The following is a 14,299-nucleotide window of genomic DNA, read 5'->3' as shown; positions in this document are numbered from 1 at the left end:
ATGCATACATGTCAACAGGAAACATTTTCATAGCATCATTGAACAGCAGACGTCTTCAACGTTTTCCAGGCCACGGACCAGAGGTGAGTAGAAATACGCTGCATGTATGCCCTTACATTTACTCGAGTGAATTTGTGGATAAATTGTACTTATCAGACTAGTTTAAATGCAACATACTTTTTACTTTTACTTTGTTACATTGAGGTTCATTCCTACATGTATTTATATAATCATTATATTTATTTACGATATATTGTGTATATATATATATATATATATATATATATATATATATATATATATATATATATATATATACACACACACACACGTTAGGCACGGGCGATATATCGATTTTGTCGATATATTCAACTTTTTTGTATATATATATATATATATGTATATACATTTGTGCATATATGTGTGTGTATATATATATATATATATATATATATATATATATATATATATATATATATATATATATATATATATATATATATATATATATCCAAGTTGGGGAGGAGATCTTGCCCCAAGTGGAGGAGTTCAAGTACCTAGGAGTCTTGTTCACGAGTGAGGGAAGAGTGGATTGTGAGATCGACAGGAGAATCGGTGCAGCGTCTTCAGTGATGCAGACACTGTATCGATCCGTTGTGGTGAAGAAGGAGCTAAGCCAGAAGGCAAAGCTCTCAATTTACCGGTCGATCTACGTTCCCATCCTCACCTATGGTCATGAGCTTTGGGTTATGACCGAAAGGACAAGATCACGGGTACAAGCGGCCGAAATTAGTTTCCTCCGCCGGATGAAGGGTCTCTCCTTTAGAGATAGTGTGAGAAGCTCTGCCATCCGGGGGGAGCTCAAAGTATAGCCGCTGCTCCTCCAAATCGAGAGGAGATAGATGAGGTGGTTCGGGCATCTGCTCAGGATGCCACCCGAACGCCTCTATAGGGACCCAGAACACGTTGGGAAGACTATGCCTCCCGGCTGGCCTGGGAACGCCTAGGGATCCCCGGGAGGAGCTGGACAAAGGGGCTGGGGAGAGGAAAGTCTGGGCTTCTCTGCTTAGGCTGCTGCCCCCGCGACCCGACCTCGGATAAGCGGAAAAATATGGACGGATGGATGGATATATGTGTGTGTGTGTGTGTGTGTGTGTATATATATATATATATATAAATATGTGTGTGTGTGTGTGTGTGTGTAATATATATATATATATATGTGTGTGTGTGTGTATATATATATATATATATATATATATATATATATATATATATATATATATATACATATATATATATATATAAATCTCCTGATGATTGAGGGAACCCCTCATGAAACAGGCCTGTAGAGATGAAGTAGTCTTGTGATTTTTTTAAAAATCACAAGACTATTTCATCTCTACAGGCCTGTTTCATGAGGGGGGGTACCCTCAATCGTCAGGAGATTTTAATGGGAGCATTTGCATACCATGGTTTATATAGGGCACAGAGTGGGTGGGTACAGGCTGGCCTAGGGGCGTGGTGATTGGCTCATGTGTTACCTAGGAGGTGTTTCCGTCTATGGCGGCATGTTACAATTTCGCTGCGCTTGTTGAGGGATGACAGGTCTGGACGGTAAATAATAAACAGTTTCTCTTTCAAGCATAGGTTGCATCTTTTATTACCACTATTGTAAGGTGTGCTGGATGCAAGAATTTGCCATGTTATTGAATATTCAACATTATTGTCTTTGAGGTCCCAAATGTGTTTGCTGAGTTCTGTGGTATTTCGCAGGTTTTTGTTCCTGAAAGAAGCCTTGTGATTGTTCCATCTGGTTTTGAATTCACCCTCGGTTAATCCTACATATGTGTCGGATGTGTTAATGTCCTTGCGTATTACCTTAGATTGGTAGACAACTGTTAGATTGGTAGACAACTGTCTACCAATCTAAGGTAATACGAAAGGACATTAACACATCCGACACATATGTAGGATTAACCGAGGGTGAATTCAAAACCAGATGGAACAATCACAAGGCTTCTTTCAGGAACAAAAACCTGCGAAATACCACAGAACTCAGCAAACACATTTGGGACCTCAAAGACAATAATGTTGAATATTCAATAACATGGCAAATTCTTGCATCCAGCACACCTTACAATAGTGGTAATAAAAGATGCAACCTATGCTTGAAAGAGAAACTGTTTATTATTTACCGTCCAGACCTGTCATCCCTCAACAAGCGCAGCGAAATTGTAACAACATGCCGCCATAGACGGAAACACCTCCTAGGTAACACATGAGCCAATCACCACGCCCCTAGGCCAGCCTGTACCCACCCACTCTGTGCCCTATATAAACCATGGTATGCGAATGCTCCCATTAAAATCTCCTGACGATTGAGGGTACCCCCCCTCATGAAACAGGCCTGTAGAGATGAAATAGTCTTGTGATTTTTTTCCCACACATACATATATATATACATATATATATATATACACATATATGGCCTAAAAATAAAATCCCTGTTGTCAGTAGCCAGAGGAGCCTGTTCAGTGCTAGACTGCTTCATCCCAAGTGCAGGACTAATAGACTAAAAAACTCCTTTGTCCCACACGCCATTAGACTGTCCAACTCCTCTCTGCGGGGGAGGGGGGTACTAGGATGACAGGGGATGCAAAACAATAACAGTGCAATCATTTTTCATAACATGGTCACTACTGCCTAGTTTCTCATGTTATATTCTTATTTTACTGTTATATTTTTATTCTCATTGTTGCTTTTTATTTTTATTCTATTGTAATATCTTTCTATTTTGTTTCCATTTATACCCCCATTATTTACTTGTTACTTTTTAAATTCGATCTCAATTCTGTACACTGCTGCTGGAATTTTAGTTTTCCTGAGGGAACTCTCTTGAAGGAATCAATAAAGTACTATCTATCTATCTATCTTCACCAAAAATTACATTCAAGATTTTTTCAGATTTTTTTCCCCTACTTTTTAAAGAAACTGTTGAATACAAATGACAGAGATAATTCAAAAAAAGAAAATGTTTTTTTTTTTTTAATCAAAAACTAGTAGTTTGAAATTATACTGCAGACACTGCATCTAAAAATAAAATTTTAATTTGTATGATGTTTTTCTTTTAAGATCAGATATAAATTGTATTTTTTTCAGAGTAATTTTCAAATAATTAAATTAAGAGCTTCCATTCGGAAGCAATCCTTCTTCCCGAACGGAATACTTTTGTTAAGAAAAATGTAGCATTGTACATTGCGTACAAATAAACAATCTCCAACATTGAGCTCAGTAAAGTGCAAACTTCAAACTTCTGTCTTGAATAACATAGTTCTGTAAATAAAAATGTAGTATATATATATATATATATATATATATATATATATATATATATATATATATATATATATATATGGTATGCCTGGGCAATATGGCCTAAAAATAAAATCCCAGATCTTTTCACAAAAGATTTTATTCAAGATTTTTTCTGATATATATATATATTTTTATTTATATGTGTGCTGACAACAGTTGAAGTATTAATTCTCCAATATCATTTTTTCCTACTCTATTATTTGAAATAGTAAATAAGCATCCTATCATCATACTTAAAGACATGAAGTAAACAGATGGGCAATAATTGATATGAAAGAGAATGAAATAACTTCTACCTATATTTTTGCTTTTTTGTTGGTATTCTATATTTTTGTATTGTATCCTGATAAAGTGACAACAATCAAACTTTTTTCCTCTTTTTCACTCTCGGTGAACACAAAAGATGCTCTTGTGTGACTTGTTTTTATTCATCATTCAATATTAACTTCTTCACAAAACTTCCATCTTTATATTATCTCATGATCTCATATGATTTTTATACTAATGTGGCTATCTAGTGGTAGCACAACAAACACACCAGTAGAGTACAAAAATAAAAATCTAATCATAAACAAAATATCATTTGTCAGGGGCCGTCCTCGCCTGTTTGGTCCCTCTAACAACCTTTAAAAAAAATTAATTGTATTGAAAAACGGCAGGCATAATAAAAGTTCATACATTTGGATGTGAAAATGCATTTATTTGTTGTTTTCTTTAATGTCAGAAAATGCAAAATGCTTCATTCCAGCAATTAGTCATAACATAAAAAGTTGGCTACTGTGACTCATTACACGTATAAATGAAAAAGCTTTAATGAAACAAAATGATTATTATGCCACCTTGTTTGGATTCTTCTCATGTCTTCATTACAGAAATGAAATGGAAATATTGTTAATAAACAAGATGATTGTCAATTACAAGCATGTACAGTACAGTTTATTTGTTGTGCTAAATGGCAAAATTAACTATACATTATTGCTTTTAATAATACAGCTCACTTAAAACTGCCTGGGAATTGAACCTGCACCAGCTTCTGTTAAGTCAAAGTCAAGTATCAAGTTTTTTTTCTTAAATTCCACATAATTATTTATTCATTGTATTCTATGTTTTATTTGTTAATTATATTCTATTTGTTATATACTGATATTATAGTTGTTATATATTTGTTATATGTATATATATATATATATATATATATATATATATATATATATATATATATATATATATATATATATATATATATATATATATATATATATATGGTATGCCTGGGCAATATGGCCTAAAAATAAAATCCCAGATTTTTTCACAAAAGATTTTATTCAAGATTTTTTCTGATATATATATATATTTTTATTTATATGTGTGCTGACAACAGTTGAAGTATTAATTCTCCAATATCATTTTTTCCTACTCTATTATTTGAAATAGTAAATAAGCATCCTATCATCATACTTAAAGACATGAAGTAAACAGATGGGCAATAATTGATATGAAAGAGAATGAAATAACTTCTACCTATATTTTTGCTTTTTTGTTGGTATTCTATATTTTTGTATTGTATCCTGATAAAGTGACAACAATCAAACTTTTTTCCTCTTTTTCACTCTCGGTGAACACAAAAGATGCTCTTGTGTGACTTGTTTTTATTCATCATTCAATATTAACTTCTTCACAAAACTTCCATCTTTATATTATCTCATGATCTCATATGATTTTTATACTAATGTGGCCATCTAGTGGTAGCACAACAAACACACCAGTAGAGTACAAAAATAAAAATCTAATCATAAACAAAATATCATTTGTCAGGGGCCGTCCTCGCCTGTTTGGTCCCTCTAACAACCTTTAAAAAAATTTAATTTTATTGAAAAACGGCAGGCATAATAAAAGTTCATACATTTGGATGTGAAAATGCATTTATTTGTTGTTTTCTTTAATGTCAGAAAATGCAAAATGCTTCATTCCAGCAATTAGTCATAACATAAAAAGTTGGCTACTGTGACTCATTACACGTATAAATGAAAAAGCTTTAATGAAACAAAATGATTATTATGCCACCTTGTTTGGATTCTTCTCATGTCTTCATTACAGAAATGAAATGGAAATATTGTTAATAAACAAGATGATTGTCAATTACAAGCATGTACAGTACAGTTTATTTGTTGTGCTAAATGGCAAAATTAACTATACATTATTGCTTTTAATAATACAGCTCACTTAAAACTGCCTGGGAATTGAACCTGCACCAGCTTCTGTTAAGTCAAAGTCAAGTATCAAGTTTTTTTTCTTAAATTCCACATAATTATTTATTCATTGTATTCTATGTTTTATTTGTTAATTATATTCTATTTGTTATATACTGATATTATAGTTGTTATATATTTGTTATATGTATATATATATATATATATATATATATATATATATATATATATATATATATATGTATATGTATATATACAAAACCCAAAACCAGTGAAGTTGGTATGTTGTGTAATTCGTAAAAAAAAACAAATCCTTTTCAACTTATATTCAATAGAATAGACTGCAAAGTTAAGATATTTAATGTTCGAACTGAGAAACAACATTTTCTTTTCCAAATAATTATTAGCTTAGAATTTAATGGCAGCAACACATTGCAAAAAAGTTGGCACAGGGGCAATTTTACCACTGTGTTACATGGCCTTTTCATTTAACAACACTCAGTAAACGTTTGGGAACTGAGGAGACCAATTTTTGAAGCTTTTCATGTGGAATTATTTCCCATTCTTGCTTGATGTACAGCTTAAGTTGTTCAACTGTCCGGGGGTCTCCGTTGTGGTATTTTACTCTTCATAATGTGCCACACATTTTCATTGGGAGACAGGTCTGGACTACAGGCAGGCCAGTCTAGTAGCCGCACTCTTTTACTATGAAGCCACACTGTTGCAGAATGTGGCTTGGCATTGTCTTGCTGAAATAAGCAGGGGCGTCTATGAAAAATACGTTGCTCGAATGGCAACATATGTTGCTCCAAAACCCGTAAGTACCTTTCAGCATTAATGATGCCTTCACAGATGTGTAAATTACCCATGCCTTGGGCACTAATACACCCTCATACCATCACAGATTCTGGCTGTTTTGTTTGTTTGTTTGTTGTTGTTTTTTTGTTTGTTTTTTTGGTTGGGTCTGCTCCTGTTTCTGGCCATGCTCCCACCACCCCAGCAGACTATAGCGTGGAACACAGCAGAGGCCACCACAGTGTATATGTTTTTTTGTTGTTGTTGTTTTACTTTTGTAGCTGTATGTTGAAATGGCTGGTTGCATCAGCTCTGCTCTTTTAATGTCTTTATTGTCCTTTGATTTCTTTGATCTTTGATGTTTCCCTGTTACACACATTCTTATGTGTGCTATGGCTATGAGTTGTTTTCCCCCTTGGCCTCAGTCTGGACCCTCTCTCCAGGGGCCCTGGCTTAGACGTAATATTTTTTTTTCTCACCCCCCCAGCGTTTACCTGTTTCTCTCCTTTTTTGTAAGGGGCGCCAGACGTCCACAGTTTCCAAAAACAATTTGAAATGTGGACTCGTCAGACCACAGAACACTTTTCCACCTTGCATCAGTCCATCCTAGATGAGCGCGGGCCCAGCGAAGCCGGCGGCATTTCTGGGTGTTGTTGATAAATGGCTTTGCATAGGAGAGTTTTAACTTGCACTTACAGATGTAGCGACCAACCGTAGTTACTGACAGTGGTTTTATGAAGTGTTCCTGAGCCCATGTGGTGATATCCTTTACACACTGATGTTGCTTTTTGATGCAGTACCGCCTGAGGGATCAAAGGTCACGGCATTGCCGCTTACGTGCAGTGATTTCTCCAGATTCTCTGAACCTTTTGATGATATTACGCACTGTAGATGGTGAAATCCCTAAATTCCTTGCAATAGCTAGTTGAGAAATGTTGTTCTTATACTGTTCGACAATTTGCTCACGCATTTGTTCACAAAGTGGTGACCCTCGCCCCATCTTTGTTTGTGAATGACTGAGCATTTCATGGAATCTACTTTTATACCCAATCATGGCACCCACCTGTTCCCAATTAGCCTGTTCACCTGTGGGATGTTCCAAATAAGTGTTTGATGAGCATTCCTCAACTTCCTCAGTCCTTTTTTGCCACTTGTGCCAGCTTTTTTAAACATGTTGCAGGCATCAAATTCCAAATGAGCAAATATTTGCAAAAAAACAAAAAACAAAGTTTACCAGTTCGAACGTTAAGTATCTTGTCTTTGCAGTCCATTCAATTGAATGTAAGTTGAAAGGGATTTGCAAATCATTGTATTCTGTTTTTAATTTACGATTTACACAACGTGCCAACTTCACTGGTTTTGGGTTTTGTATATATAAATCGAGACAAATATGCCTTGGCGTGCGACCAATGTCTCAGTGTACGGTCGCTTCATTAATTTTTTCATTTATTTATTCATTTCGTTTGCCGTCGGAAGCTCTCCAGGGACTGCCATCTTGATGACAACACTTCCTGTAAAACGCCATTTCGAAGAGGCAGGCCCCCCGACGTCACATCCTAGTTAAATGTTGTGAGGAATAGACAGCTACGGTGGCGCCAATGGTACATGGATTGGCACACAAACAGGGCCGTAACTAGGATTTGACAAATACAGAGGTCAAAAATTGGCTGTGCAAGAGGAACTTTGAAAGGCTGAAATCATGGGTATCCCACCACTATATAAATTATATTACCTTGAGCAACACAATGAATTTCCAGAATAACAAAAGCTTTAATTGAGCTATAGCTATCTATCACTCATCTAACATATTTGATAAGCAGCATGATTTGGTAACAGTCCTCTTTTTGACAAATATCCTGAAGTTTAGCATATTAAACAATTTTAACATCATTAAAATATAAATTTAAAAAAAATAACAAATTTTCCACCGCGACCAGGATTCGTACCCAAGATCTTGTGCTTTGCAATGCAAGTACTGATGACGTCCGCCACGGAGCCACCGCAAGCATAAGTAGACATTTTCTTCTCATGTTCTAATCATCTAATCAGTGACAGAGCATGACGTGGCCAGGATACGTTTGGGGTAAAATATTATATGAAGCACCTTGTCATTCAATAACTTACATTTTTATGTAACTGTCCAGTCTGCTAAAAGAAAGGGATGCTGCATGGGCCAAGGCTAGAAATACCAAATCCCAGGCTGACTGGATGTTTTGTAGACAGCTCAGAAATCGCTTTACTTGTCTTGTCAAGAAGTCAAAGTCTGACTTTTATCTTGCACAAACCACCAGTTGCTTAAATGATCCCAACAAATTCTAGAAAGTCATAAAAACATCTTCTGGAAGTGAAACTAGGGCTAGGCGATATGGCCTTTTTTTAATATCGCGATATTTTAAGGCCATACCGCGATACACAATATATATCTCGATATTTTGCCTTAGCCTTGAATGAACACTTGATGCATATAATCACAGCAGTATGATGATTCTATGTGTCTACATTAACACAAACATTCTTCTTCATACTGCATTAATATATGCTACTTTTAAACTTTCATGCAGAGAAGGAAATCACAACTAAAAAAAACACTATTTTTTTCATACGGTGTTGATCTGGAAATGTTTGCCTCGGCATTTTGATGGTGTGGGCGTGTGGCACCAAACGGAGATGGTGACGTGCGGAGTAAGCACTCTTCATTGTCTAGCGGGTGACTTTTCAAATGATGCTACATATTAGCAGTGTAGCCGAGTGTCCTGGGTTCACCTATACAGTGTACTTATCTAATAAAATAATAAACGGGAGACATTAGAGCAGGTTCGGTAGCCACCGCTTCTTTAATGTCAACATCACACACCTCCTTCCACAACCACACACACCCTACGTCACAGCCCTACGGCAACAACTATGGAGGGACAAAACTCCTCCTCCTTACCTAACACACTCCGGTAACTTGGGACACCCTGAACTGTTTGTTACAGCAGTAATGCTACTTTTTATAGCAACGCTTTCGCCCAACACTTGACAAATTACGGTTGTCTGGTCGACATGTAGCTGAGATAGGCTCCAGCGCCCCCCGCGACCCCAAAGGGAATAAGCGGTAGAAAATGGATGGATGGATGTTCGACATATTCCCACTTGAAGCCAAACCACCGCCAGACGATGGACCCTCTGCTGTTTTTCTTGGGAATTAATTATTCCTTCAGTTGTTACCAGATTCGCACTTTCTTTCTCTTGTAATAGCGCTCGCACCACTCCGCTAGCATCACAGCTAACGTTAGCCATGCTGCTACCTCTCTATACGTATACGTATGTGACGTATGAGGTGACAGTATGTGACGTGTGTAAGAAGGTGCGCTTGCTGTCTGTGAGAAGGAAAGCAAGCTATAAGCGACTGCGTGAGAACGTATGCTCGATATCACGATATAGTCATTTTCTATATCGCACAGAGACAAACCCGCGATATATCGCGTATATCGATATATCGCCCAGCCCTAAGTGAAACCACAAATGAACTGCCAACTTGTATCGGGAAAGACTCACGTAGTCTAACCATACTTAATTGTTTTTAATGAACATTTTATTTCTTCTGGTTCTTTATTTGACTCCTTAGTTCCACATCCCTTCATACTTCCATGGCTCATACATTTAGTTTTACTCCTCTTGAAGTGTTTGCGGTCAAGAGAGCCTTAAAACAAGTGGATCCTGGTGAAGCTGCAGGTTCTGACAAACATGAGCCCTTCTTTTTGCTGTTAATTTTATTGCAGAACCTCTTAGTCCAGTAATGAGATTCCTAGCATATGGAAATCGCCTTATGTTTTACCTTTGTTAAAAGGAGGTGATCCCACAGCTGTTAATAACTATAGACCAGGGGTCGGCAACCCAAAACGTTGAAAGAGCCATATTGGACCAAAACTATAAAAACAAATCTGTCTGGAGCCACAAAAAATGAAAAGCCATATATACGTAAGTCTTATAATGAAGGCAACACATGACGTAAGTGTCTATATTAGCTATAATAGCCTACTATTAAAATGACTATGTGTCGCAGGCTGAAGCAAATCTTCACTGACAGAAATGTTGAAATTTAATATTTATTCTACATATTTTTACAACATTAGAAAACCATTACTAAATCAGAGGCTACTCAGAAGGTGAGATAACTCCTGGAAATTACTGGCTTTTAATGGCCAAAGGTATAGATGTGTGTGTCCAAGTTAAAGGAAACGGCAGGCTGTCTTCTTTTAATAGATTCATTACAATCTTTGGCAAGCTAGGTAATGTTTGCTGTGGTCTGGAACAACATGGCACACAAACAAATATGAGAAATGCAGCCAATATTACATACATATAATGTGTCGTAAGACATGCACAACTAAATTAAATACAAAGAGGATAAAAGTAAAGGATATTGAATGATCTCAAATATACCTACAAGTGAGGCATAATGTGTAATATGGACATACAGCTAGCCTATATAGCATGTTAGCATTGATTAGCTTGCAGTCATGCACTGACAAAATATGCCTGATTAGCAGTCCAACAAGTCAATAACATCAACAAAGCGCACCTTTGTGCATTCATGAACAGTATAAAACGTTTGGTGGACAAAATGAGACGAAGAAGGGGTGGAAGATCTTACATGTAAACAAACTGATGCGACAGTCCACACTATTTGTGAGTTCAAGAACCACCGAAATTAGTAGGACAAAACAATGTTCACCAAATACTCTCATCAGGGAAGCATGCACACAAACATTAAACAGTGGGCTTTCTAACAATTAGTAAGGTTTGTGTTATGTTTGTCCTCAAACAAAAAACATACTAAAACAAAAAAATATTTTTCCCCCATCTTTTTCCATTTTCAATCTTTTTTTAAAAATGATCGAGGGAGCCACTACGGCGGCACTAAAGAGCCGAATGCGGCTCGAGAGCCACGGGTTGCTGACCCCCACTATGGACCCATCTCCAAGTTATGCTAGCTAAAGCTCTTGAAAAGTTTGTTCGGGAACGACTGAAATAATTGTTAGACACCTATGGTCTGCTTTCTCAACATTAATTCGATTTTAGAAAAAGACATAGGGACATAACCACTGCTATCAAAGTTGGGAATGACATTATTGAGTCATTGGACTGTAAAGAATATTGTGCAGCTGTATTTATTGACCTTTCAAAATCATTTGATACGGTTGACCATATCATATTGGCAGACAGATTGCCCAGGATTATAGCTCAGCATGCTGTAAAGTGGTTTTCTAATTACCCGTCCGATAGAACCCAATGCATCCATTTTTTTTAGTCCACCTCATCCTTCCTCCTTGTAGAAATGGTGTGCCTCAGGGTTCCACATTAGGTCTGTTTTGTTTTCTATCTATGGAAATAATCTCTGTGATAATGTGTCGGGTGCTGCATTACATTTTTGTGCAGATGACCCGGTGATATATTGTTCATCCCTTGCTTTAGCGCAAAACTTTTAGCTCCTGCAGTCTGCTTTTGATGTTGTTCAGTCCCAGCTGACTCAGCTGAGACTTGTGATAAATGCGAAGAAATCTAAGGTGATGTTATTTTCAAATGTTAAACGACTGCCATAAACATTCCAAAAATATCGCTCATAAGGTTGAACTTGAAATGGTCACGACAAATAAGTACTTGGGGTTTGTTATAGATGAGAACTTTTTAATTCAATACATAGAAAAACTTGTGGCTAAACTTAAAATTTAATTTGGGGTTTTCTTTAGAAACAAGTCCTGTTTTTAGGAAAGGCTTAATTCTGTCCATTTTCATGCCTTTGCTGGATTATGGAGATCTGCTTTTTATGAATGCACCCGACACTTTATTTGAAAAAACTGGATACTGTACATCACCGTGCCTTACGTTTTATTACTAGTTGTGGCAACCTTGTATGCATCTACAAATTGTCCATCCTTTTTCTCGATGGATGTTTTTATATACTGTATAAATCACTTCTTGGCCTGGTTTCCCCTTATTTAAGTTATTTTATGTATAACACCAGCCGCTATAGTTTGCGGTCAAAGGACATCCTTGGCATGTTGGCTCTTCTTCTTCAAAAAACAAAAGCCTCCAAATTTGCTGGAAGCATGGAATGAATTACAAAAGGTTCTGAGACTACCTGAACTGATTACTTTGGGGAAATGTCAGTCCATTTTAAAAGTTCGGTAAATTAGTTATATTGGGCACTGTAGTTGTTTTTTAAATTATTTTTATTGAAACATTTTATTTTTTACCTATTGCGTGTTTTATGCTTATGCTGTAGGTAAATTGTACTTTAAACTATAATGTGTGACTGCTCCTGTTTTTTTTTGTTTTTTTTTGTTCTACATATTTATGAAACCTGTTTTTCCTGCTCTATTGGCCAGGTCACTCTTGCAAAATATATTTTAAATTCAATGAGTTTTTACCTGGTTAAATAAAGGAAAATGAAAAAATGGAAATGAGCAGTGTGTGGCGAAGGAGAAGGGAGTGCCTAATAAAGGTTTATTGCAGCTTATTTTTCGTTCTCATCACAATTAAAGACTTGGGGTCTGATTTATTAAGGTCCAAATACCACGTAGTAAATAGCATGTGCAACCCATAAAATAGTGTAAATTATTAGTGAGTGTGTTGCGTGCAATTTACTAACACTGCGTGTGCAATTGTTAAGCGGTGCTTAATGTTGATGAATCACATTGCGCGTGCTTAATAATTGTATTAGCATTTCTTCCTCCCAGTATTGTTGGCGTTTTAATGATCAGTATTTGTTTTGCATATTAATGAAGACAGATGCAAAATGGATTTCACGCCTTATTCTGCTCACTTCACAGACGCAATCCCCTTTGCACACATTTAGTAGTGTGAGGCTTGTCACTCACAGTTTGTTTATGTTTTGGTTTTTCCTCTGTGTTTGTGTTTTAAGTCCTGTCAGTACTCTTATTTTGGTTCCTATTCCTGCACGTCTCCCTGAGCGCTTATTTCCCTCACCAGTACCTGATTGGCAGTCTGGCACACCTGGTGGCAATTGCCCAACAGGCTACTATTTATACCTGCCTCGCCCTTCAGTCAGTGCAGGAATATTGATAGCTGTTTGCAGTTTTCTGTCTCCTAGCTCCTTGTTTCTTGGTATCCTGTTCCCTGTTTGCTGTCTCCAGTTTGCCTGGATCCTGGTTCGTTTTTTCCCTGCATTTTTTGGACATTAAAATCATGTCTTTCTGCAACAAGCCTGCCATCTCTGCATCTTGGGGTTCATCACCAACCCTGCCTGACAGAATACTCCAGCCAAATACGAACCCCCCGGAAATTTCTATGGCGGAGAGGCTTAACAGGGTTGTGGCGCTGATGGCTGAATTGAGTAGAAGTTTGGCCTCGTTTCAAGCTCCCTCCCACCCATCCTTGTCGTCTGTGGGCCTATTTGGGGACGTCTTGGAGCCCCTTGAGGGTGGGGGCTATGAGTAGCTGTGCAACTGGGGAGGCACAGCTACTTCTAACCCCGGTGGGCCTGCGGAGGGATGCCATCAACCCCGGTGGCCCCTCCTACACTGGCAGACGAGCCGCCTGCTCCTCTGGCTCCGCCCATGCCGGCAGACGAGCCGCCTGATCCCCTGACTCCGCCAACGCCGGCAGACGAGCCGCCTGCATCTCTGGCTCCGCCCAGGCTGATGACATCAGCCTCCGCGTCTCTGGAGGGCCGTCCCACTGCGTCGCCAGCTTCCTCGTCTCCGGCGGGCCATCCCACTGCTTTGCCAGCGTCTCCAGCATCCTCGCCTCTGCGACCTCCAGCTGGCCTGGCGCACGGGCGGCCATAAGGCACCGTCATGCGGCCCTCTCGCCTTGTCCTCCCTCCGCCCTCCCGTGACTTTGGGGCGGCGTGGCGCAGTGGAAGAGTGGCCGTGCGCGACCCGAGCGTCCCTGGTTCAATCCCCACC

This window comes from Nerophis lumbriciformis, linkage group LG02 (assembly GCF_033978685.3).
Source record: "Nerophis lumbriciformis linkage group LG02, RoL_Nlum_v2.1, whole genome shotgun sequence".
NCBI classification, from domain to species: Eukaryota; Metazoa; Chordata; class Actinopteri; order Syngnathiformes; family Syngnathidae; genus Nerophis; species Nerophis lumbriciformis.
This window is presented reverse-complemented; position numbering follows the sequence as displayed.